Genomic DNA, 11,217 nt, shown 5'->3' with positions numbered 1-11,217 from the left:
GAGATACCTTCTCTTGAGACGTATAATGGTAAGGGTGACCTTATGATCTACGTTAGGACTTCCCAAACTATTTGTAGAGATTTTTCTCACAACTATAGGATCATGAATAAGTTGTTCATGTGTACTCTTAGGGAAAAATATTTGAAATGGCATTGATATTGAGCCCCTTATTCTATTGATTTCTTTAAAATTCTTTCCAATACTTTCATTCAAAATTTTCAAAATAATATTAATCCTCAAATTTATTTGACTAATTTGATGTATTATAAGAAAAATGTTAGGGAAAATGTTAGTGATTTTATTAGTAGACTCAAAATTTATATGCTCAAATATATTATCCTATTCTTAATCATTATATTCAACATATTTTTATTTATAATTTGAAAAAGATATTAGAGATAAGATTCTCCTTATTATGTTTACTTACTTTTCACATCTTTGTGCAATGATTTACCATTATTAGTTACAAGTGAGCCAGCTTGAGAGTACCACTCCAATGTCTCATATTATTGTTAGTAAGAGTGACATCTTTGTTCATAATTTTTTTTTCTAAGACACTGCCTACATCAAAAAAAAAAAAAAAAAAAAAAAATTGATATCAAGTGGCTACTACATCTAATCTTATATATGCTACTTATCAAGTTGTATGCATACTTTTTCCTTTGTGTATCATCCTAATCCTAAATACACTACTTATGTCAACCATTATTGTGGTGATGAAAATTTGATTAATGCTAACATTATTAAAATTCTTCCTACCCATCCTATTGAGATTGAAAAACTAGTGCCTTAGTCATTTGATCAAAATTATTTTTGTCAATACCATCATCAACCTAGTCATGATACTAAAAAGTGTCATGCTTTGAAGAATACTATACAAGATCATATTGATTCCAATGCTATATCTATTAATGCTAAGGTTAATACTACAAATAAATTTATAGCACCTCCTAATTAGAATTTTCTAATATACACCAACTAATTGCCTTCCAACTTAACAAACAAAATTAATCAATCTTCTTCTTCTAGTACTAATATCAATTACAATGACAATGTAAGAGAAGCTAATCATATGGTTAATCATTTTGAACCTCAACCTCAACCTTTAATTTTTACCTTCACTCAAACCTAGAGCTTCACTTCTTATCACCTTTGATCATTTTGATATGATCCTCTTTACATTACTCATAGGATAAGTCATATTCCTTCAATATTTTAATTAATCCCTCTTCCTTTATAAATGTTATCACTAAAGAACATAATTTTAATAAGTGGTTGCATAAATATAGTATTATAAATTTGATTCAATTTGTAATTATTTTATTTATCACCCTCAAGGTTCTATCAATCTTCCCTTGCCCCTTTTTGTCAAGGTTGTGCATACTACCTTTGTTGTAATTCCTCCTTCTAATCAATTTCAAGTTAACCTTGGTATTTCATGGCTCTAATTTCATGCTATAGCTTCACCCATTCATAATTACATCAAATTTCACCATAATAGAGTAATTTTCACCATTAATAGTTTCCTTTATAAACCCTTGCATTCTCAAGATTGTATTGAGATAGATTTCTATTGGCCATCTCTCCCTTAAAAGCCATTTAACTATCTTGATCATCTTTGTCGATCCTATCAACAATATTGTTGGAATTCTTTAGAATAACTGGGAGGGGGGGTGAATTAGTTATCCAAGGTCCATATGTAAAAATAAATCATTTCAATTCTTAGTAGACCCATATCCATAAAACCTTATCATGCATGCATCCATTAGATCATACAATACTTAAACTTTTTAGGTTGCTGTTCTAGGTCAAAATAACTTTGCAAAAATGTAAACATGAAACAACCATCCATTAGATCATACAATACTTAAACTTTTTAGGTTGCTATTCTAGGTCCAAATAACTTTGTAGAAATGTAAACATGAAATAACTTAAGAACATTCATACAATTTTACAGAAGGATTTTATGTGGAAACCCAATTTAGGAAAAACCACTAGTAACATGCTGCTAGAAATATAGAAGGAGTAACTAAGGTGGCGGGGGGTGGGGTGAATCAGTTACCACTAAAATAAATCCCAGATCCCTTAGATGTCAACAATAAAATTTAGACTGGGAAAACTAATTGCTACCGTTACTTAGTAAACACACTAAAAATGTTGTATCTCGGTAAATGCTGAGTGTGAATTACTTTTAGCTGATCTTAAAAAATTAATAGTAATTAATTTGTAAGCATAAGAGAAATAACATGAGCACATGAGACACCGGGAATTAATGTGGAAACCCAATATAGGAAAAACCACCAATGTAACTAGTTACTATTTTTCACTCTTCTAAAGTGAGCCCTATTAGCAGCCAACCCGGTTAAAGGTTACAAAACACATTGCTAGGTGTGAACTTGTTAGAAGATTTAATCACCTTATTAGGAGTGCCCTTGCAAGAGGTCTTAAAAAAATTCAATGGAACTATCACCTTGTTAGAAGATTTACATCTGGCTGTTAAACCAACTTTGTTAAGAGATTTTAGATCACTGCTACAATGGTTAGAGAGTAACAATGAAATGACCTAATTGTGATGCAATTAAAATGCTAATTACAAATCTCTATTCTACTTCATAGTTGATCCTTCCTGATCAAATAATATTTTTTTGCTCCTCTAGGATACCTACTTATCCTTCAAGTTCACTCTCACTCTTTCCTTCTGAATTCAATCAATACACTTGCACACACACTAGAGATCTCAACTTGACCTTTTATTTATACCATCTAGATTGTAAAGTCAACCCAAATTCAAATTACAATAAACAATAACCATTACCATTGTCAGCTAGAAAAAATATTTAAAATAATAAGGCTTCTTATGCTAAAACAACAAAATCTTTCATCGGCTGACCCTACTTGGTAAACATTAGTTCTAAGATGATTTACTATATTAACCAATAGAAGCTTGCTTAACACCATAAGCTTGCAAAAATCCTTTGGCAATTGAGTGAACTTGGTGAACACTAACTCTGACCAACTTTCCTTCATTAACCATTGGAACTCATTTAACACTGTCTCTTTCCTGAATTCTTTTCAATGCCTGAGTGAGCTCAATAGACACTATATTCGTAGAGTAAAATTCAAGAATGCTTGGTAGACAAGGAAAACTATCTTGTTGACCAAGTGAGCTTGATAAGCATTGACTAACAACTAATATGATATTTTTGTAACATCAAAGACAACACACAATTAGACAATTGTATCCAACAATCTCCCTCTTCGCCATTGATGGAAACACATGTCATAGCACAATGAAATTTGAGAACAAGACTTTCTCTAATAGAAAGTTTCTCCCTCTTAAAATTTTCACCAAAAGCTTCTTCTTCTTTCATGCAGTAATCTTCCTCTATGAAGGAATTACATAACTTCTATGACAGTATACTTTTTCCATTAGAAAGATATAAACAAATTTCATAAAGATATGACAATAATCTTCTCCCTCTTTGAAAACACATGCCAAAGAAAACACATACCATATTAGTATTAATGTACCTTGAGTACTGATTCATATGCAATATTCTCTTTGACTATGCTATATCAACTAATTGAGCTTCAACTTGGTTCCTATTGATTCATCACTAAAACTTTATTTAGTGAGCTTCAAATAGGGGAATGGCCACTAACTTACCTCTTAGATAAAGGAATGCATCCTTAGGTAATGGATTGGTGAATATTTTTGCAATCTATTTTTTTGTGTGAACCTATTCAAATCTAATTTTTTTGTCTTATAATTCTTTGACAAAATAATATTTTATAGCAATGTGCTTGGTTTTGGAATTCATCACTGGGTTCTTTGATATGTTAATTGTTTGGTGTTATCACAATACATGACAACTGGTTCTTTGATCTCAACCTTCATGCCTTCCAACAGTTGTTTAAACCAAACAATGTTAGAACAATTCACTACTACTACAACATATTCTGCTTCTGCTGTAGATTGGGATGTGTAGTTTTGCTTCTTACTTTTCCAAGTTACCAACCTTTTACCAAGAAAAAATGCTTCACCACTTGTACTTTTTTTGCCAACAATATATCCTGCTTGATTAGCATCAATGAATACCTTTAGGTCTAGGTTCCCTCCAAGTTTGTACCATAAACCATAGTCTTTAGTACCTTTTAGATATCTCAATTTTTTTTTGATTACCATCATATGATTTTATTTAGGTTTAGATAAGAATCTTGCCACTATCCCAACTGCTAAAGCAATATCAAGCCTTGTATGAACTACATATTATAATTTTCCAATCATTGATTTGTATAAGGTCTGATCTACCTCTTTTGAATCATAATCTTTGATAAGCTTTAGTCCAATACACATGGGGGTTCCAACTGGTTTAGAATCTTCTATTCCAAACTTCTTGAGTATCTCTTTGATATATTTAGATTGAGTAATGTAGATACCATTCTTGTTTTATTGTATCTATAATCCAACAAAGAATTTTATCTCAACAAACATGTACATTTCAAACTCTTTGTTCATTTGTTCTAAAAATTCTTTGCATAGATCATCATTCCCTATAAATAGAGTGTCATCCACAAATATTTTTGCCAATACAATCTTGTTATTTGGTCCTTCCTTGATATACAAACTACTGTCATCATTTTTTCTCTGAAAACCAATCTGTATAAGGTAGTTGTGTAACCTTTCATACCATGCTCTAGGAGCTTGTTTTAGACCATACAATGCTTTGTGTAATTTGTAGACCATGTCCCTTTTGTCTGGATCAACAAAACCTTCTAGTTGTTCAATGTAGACTTCTTCATCAAGAACACCATTGAGAAATGTAGATTTAATATCCATCTGATATACTTTGAATCCTCAATGAGCAGCATATGCAAGTAGGGTCCTAACATCTTCTAGTCTTGCAATAGGAGAAAAAGTCTCACCATAATCAACTCCTTCTTGAGAATATCCTTTACACACTAGTGTTGCTTTGTTTCTTGATACTTATCCATCTTCATTCAACTTATTTCTGAGTACCCATTTTGTTCCAATCACATTTTTGTCTTTAGGTCTAGGAACAAGGGTCCAAGTTTTGTTCTTCTCTATTTGTTCTATTTCTTCATTCATAGCCTCAATCCAACTTTCATTTTACAATGCATCTTTAACACTTCTAGGTTCAAAATCAGCAAGTAAAAATGCACCTTTTAGTTTGCTTCTTTTCATAGTACCTTCTTATTTATCTCCAATTATATGATCAAGTGCATGATGCCTTCTAACATACTTGGTCAATATAGGTTCTTTTCCTTTTGAATGAATTGCATTGTCTTCATTTTGAATTTTAACTTCTAGCTTAGGTCGCTTAGACTCGGTAGACATTGGCTCGGTAGCTTCAAAATGTGACTCGGGTCCTTGTGTCTTAGTTTGAACTTCTTGCAACTCAGTAGCTGAGGAAGAATTAGGAGGTGAAGTCTCCTTATTGATAGATGTGTCTAGCAATGTATTAGGTTCAGAGTAAACAAATCTTCTATAATCTTTTGGTTCCCTTTTGCTTTCTTCTTCAGTCTTTTTCTACAAACTCATCAATTCTCACATGTGCACTTTCTATGATTTTATGAGTTGAAAAATTCAAACATCTATATGCCTCACTTCTACAAGAATATCCTAAGAATATACCTTCATCACCTTTGACATCAAATTTTCCTTTTCTAGACTCTTTCAAGATATAACATTTACTTCCAAATACTTTCAGGTAACTTACATTGGGTTTGTAGCCATACCATAATTTATAAGGAGTTTTATATAAGTCCTTCTTTATCTAAACTCGATTCAAAGTATGAACTATAGTGTTGATGGCTTCCTTCTAGTATTTGATAGCAACATTCTTTTCAATCATTAGAGTCCTTGCACAATCCATGATGGATTTTTTTTTTCTTTTAGCTATTCCACTCTACTTGGGAGTACCATGGGATGATACATGTCTTTTAATTCCTCTTTCAATGCAAGATTTACTGAATTCATTAGAGAGGAATTCACCACCTTTGTATGATCTTAAGCATTTAAATCTTTTCCATGTTTCCTTCTCTATTCATGCTAGATACCATTTGAATTTCTCAAATGCTTTTGACTTTTCTCTAAGATACATAATAGTCATCATTCTAAAATAGTCATCAACAAAAAGAATAAAGAAATTTTCTTCACTATAGCTTTCGATTCCAATGGGTCCACATAGGTCAGTATGCATAATTTCCAAGACATCTTCAGATTGATAGTTTTTTCTCTTAAAACTAGTCTTTCCCATTTTGCCAATCTAACAATTTTAGCATAAACCAACATCTAGTTTCTTCAAACTAGGAATACCTCTTACTTTTCTAAGTTTATTATCTTGACCATATTATTAAAGTTTACATGACATAATCTTCTATTACATAACTAGCTTTCTTTCATTTGAGCAATAAAACATGAACAATCACCAAGATCAATATAAAATAGGGCACCTCTTGTTTGTTTACCTGATCCAATCAGATTCCCTTTGTCATCCAGTAGTCTTGCCTTGCCATACATGAATTATACCTTGAATGCAATGTTGATTAGTTGTGCCACACTCAATAGATTATGTTTTAGTCCTTCAACTCAATAAGCATTGTCACACAAAAGTTCTTTGGTTAATCAGATATGACCTTTCCCTTTTATGTAACAAGGTTCATTATTTCCAAACCTTACACTACCTCCATCATAGTGTTCAATTTTTTTTTTTGTCTCTAGTCATATGATGTGAACATCCACTATCTATGACCCTTGTGTCATTTTTATTGACATGAGAGATAAGTGCTATCTTATCTTCTTCTTCATCAGATTCATCTTTTGCAACAATGTATACTATTTCATCTTCACTGTTATCAAAATCTTTAGCCATAAAACAAGTCTTCTTACCTTTTTCCTTGTATGATTTGTGATTTTTGAAATCCTTCTTGCCTTTGTACTTGTGACTCTTTTCCTCATCCTTGATTTCTTTGTTTTGGCACCTGGCAACAATATGACCAATTTCTTCACATGAAAAAATATTAGGGGAACTTCATTTTTGTATTTTCCTCTACTTCTAGAATATTTCTTTGCAAGTAAAGCTTCAACAACTTCAAGATCACTATCAAAAATTTCCTCTATTTCCTCTTCACTTTCTGACTGAATGTCCTTTATTTTCTTGCCTTTCTCTTTGAGTGAAAGTTTGGCCTCAAATGCAGATTGAATATTTTTGGAAGCTAGAACATAATTGTCAAAGTTGTCTAGCTCAAAAGCTATCAATATTCCTACTAAGGCATCCAAACTTAACTTGTGATTTGGATCACACCTCTTTTCTTGAATAGTAGATACTCTAATTGCATAGATAGGATGCAATGTTCTAAGAACTTTAATTACAATGGTTTCATCCTTGATTTCTCCTCTAGAAGCTCTAATTGTACTGACACTAGCTTTGATTCTTTCCACATATTTGGAAACATTTTCATCTTCTCTCATTCTCATCTGATCAAACTATCCTCTAAGGCTTTCTTCTTTTGCTGTCATCACATTGTCATCACCACCATAGATGTCCTTTAGCTTGTTCCACATGTCAAAAGCAATTTTGCAGTCTTTGATCCCATCAAATTCATCATAGCTAAGAGCAGATGCAATATCAATCATCATGGTGTTATGGTTCTTTTTCTTAACAATATCTCCAACAAATAATGTACTAGTAGGGGTTGTGTATTCTTCATTAAGGTATTTCAAGCTTGAAACTAATGGTGGCCAGATGAAGTCTCATGTGTCCCCACAATGCTGAAAAGTTGTCTCTATTTAGCTTTGGAATCTCTCTCTTGTAAGACATCCTAATCTTTAGCTTGGGTCCTTGAAACCTTTCCTACAAGCACCAAAAGCTTTGATATCAATTGTTGGAAATATAGAAGGAGTAACTGGGGGGCGGGGGGGGGGGGGTGTGAATTAGTTACCACTAAAATAAATCCCAAATCCCTTAGATGTCAACAATAAAATTTAGACTGTGGAAATTGATTACTACTATTACTCGGTAAACATGCTGAAAATGATGTAACTTAGTAAATGTAGAGTGTGAATTACTTTTAGATAATCTTAAAAAATTAATAGTAATTAATTTGCAAGCATAAGAGAAATAACATGAACACATGAGACACCAAGATTTAACATGGAAACCCAATATGGGAAAAACCACCAATGTAACTAGTTACTATTTTTCACTCTTCTAAAGTGAGCCCTATTAGGAGCCAACCCAATTAATGTTTACAAAACACACTATTAGGTGTGACCTTATTAGAGGATTTAATCACCCTATTAGGAGTGGCCTTGCAAGAGGTCTTAAAACAATTCAATGGAACTATCACCTTGTTAGAGGATTTACATCTAGCTATTAAACTAACTTTGTTAAGAGATTTTAGATCATTGCTACAATGGTTAGAGAGTAACAATGAAATTACCTTATTGTGATGCAATTGAATTTCTGATTACAAATCTCTATTCTAATTCATACTAGATCCTTCCTAATCAAATAACACTTTTCTATTCCACAAGGATACCTACTTATCCTTTAAGTTTTCTCTCACTCTTTCCTTCTTAATAAAATCAACACACTCGCACACACACTATAAATCTCAACTTGACCTTTCATTTATACCATCCAAATTGTCAAGTCAACCCAAATTCAAATAAAAATAACCAATAACAATCACCATAGTTGGCTAGAAATAATACTTAAAATAATTAGGCTTCTTATGCCAAAAATACAAAATCCTTCATTGGCTAACCTTGCTTGACAAACACAAGTTCTAAGACAATTTCCTGTGTTAACCAACAGAAGCTTGGTTAACATTGTTAACTTGCAAAAATCCTTTGGCAATTGAGTGACCTTGGTGAACACTAACTCTAACCAACTTTCCTTCATTAACCATGTGAACTTGGTTAACACTATCTCTTGCCTAAATTCTTTTTGATGCCTGAGTGAGCTTAGTAGACATTGTCTTTGTAGAGTACACTTTAGGAATGCTTAGTAGACAAGGAAAACTATCCTGCTAACCAAGTGAGCTCGATAAGAATTGATTGACAATTGATATGACATTTGAGTAATATCAAAGAAAACACACAATTAGACAATTGTATCCAACACATGCTAGTAATTGTCACTATTATGAAGTGATGCCTTGTGAAAGGCCAACCCTATTAAAGGTTACAATACACACTATTAAATGTGACCCGGTTAAAGGATTTCAATCACCCTATTAGGAGTGAGCCTTGTTAGAGGAATTTAGACCATTCCATTAGAATGTCACCTAGTTAAAGAATTTATAAATGATTGTTAGGTCAACCTTAATCCAAAGGATTTAACCTAACTGATACAATGATTAGAAAGTAATAGTAAGGCTTAATCTGATAACAAATTACAACTCACTTGTAGATTATAGATATCCATTTTAGTCCTCCATTTCACTTAACATTCATACTCTTCATCTCTGATAGATTTTTTACCCTTCAAGCATTCATATACTTAATCCTTCTTTCTTTTCATGCCAACTACAACCACTTCTATTTAGCCATTGAATGAAGCAATACCCTAGACTCCTTGTCTTCCTTAGATTCTCACACATGACAACCTTTTCTTTTGACCAACTATCTCTATAAATAGAGAATTAAGACCTTTTTCCACTTAACCACAATCATTCATTTTAGGATTAGGTAGGATTAGGTAAGATACAATAAATCTACCCATTTTTCCATTTGGTTCCTTTTACAATCTTCCTTGAGTTCATCTCAAAATGGGTTTGCTTTAATTCTATGCCCCCATCTCATCATATTTATCTTCCACATGCTTCACATAATCCTAGAAAAAAAAATAGTTAGCCCAAATTTGTTAAATCTTTGATTTAACACTATTGTTTGTCACTCGACATATATATTGTTTTTTCATTCAGCCAACACTAGTTCACTCGGCAAACACTAAAGTTTATTGATGGTCAATACCAACTAAACTTTACTCGACATGCTAACAATTACTTGGCTTGCACTATTTTTCATCTTTTCTCAAGACCTCTTATTTTTTCTTACTTGACCTTCTTTCATTTTAGACTTTAAGTAGATAAAAAATACACTATAGTATCAATGTCTTGGTCTTAGTGCTTATTTTATATACCAAATAACTCAACCTTTCTCTAGGTGCTATTGTTACTTCCTCTTTTCAAATCCTCTTCATCAATCAACTAAATGATAGATTTTAGACCAAAAAGCATTGTCTCACTAGCAAGTAGTAGGTTTGACATCATTGACATAATAATGGTTGTTCCATTATAGGTTCTTCACTTCAAAACAATATTATATCAATAAACTCCCTCTTTGGCATTGATGTCAAACCAATATTAACAAAAATACCAAAAAGAAAATAAATCTTTGAAATTTCTCTCTCTATTAGTGTAGTATATATCCTTCCTCTGTATAGGGTAATGCGAGCTTTGTCAAGTTCCTTTACTAATCCCTCTTTCATATATCTCCCTCTTTAGAGTATCTCTCCCTCTTTCTAATATTTAGTTATCTATCTCTCTTCTCTTCTCAATAATTATTTTTAGGTACTCTATCTCCCTCTTACTCAATATGTCTATGTTGTATAGTTATTTCTTTCCCTTTGACAATAATGCCAAAGACTTTTTTATCTCTATATGTAGATATAATCAATTCAATATTCTCCCTCTATCACCTTGCATGTGACTATAAATCTTCTAATTCAACTTCTTTAGGAAACTCCTAAAGTAATATCCACTGCATTAAGTTTTAAGATAAAACAATCATCTCAATTGATGCAGGGCACTACTCATGCTTCTTAAGTAGCTTTGGATAGGGTTATCACCCCTAGTTTACCTCTAAGGTATTCATGTGTATCCTTAGGTAAATATTTTGTGAATATATCAACTATCTATTCTTTTGTATTCACATACTCCATCCTCACTTCTTTATCTTTAACTGACTCCCTCAAGTAATGATACTTGATTGTAATGTGCTTAGTCTTTGTGTGCATTACAAGGTTTTTTGATATGTTTATAACACTTGTATTATCAAAATAAAGTACCATAGGTTTAGTGATTTCCTCCTTCATACCTTTGAGTAGATGTTTGATCCATACCACATTTGTACAATTTATTATAGTAGTCACATATTCAACTTCAGTAGTAGATTGAGATATGCAA

Source organism: Cupressus sempervirens, chromosome 1, assembly GCF_028749045.1.
Source record: "Cupressus sempervirens isolate cs-2001-9-10 chromosome 1, ASM2874904v1, whole genome shotgun sequence".
NCBI classification, from domain to species: Eukaryota; Viridiplantae; Streptophyta; class Pinopsida; order Cupressales; family Cupressaceae; genus Cupressus; species Cupressus sempervirens.
This window is presented reverse-complemented; position numbering follows the sequence as displayed.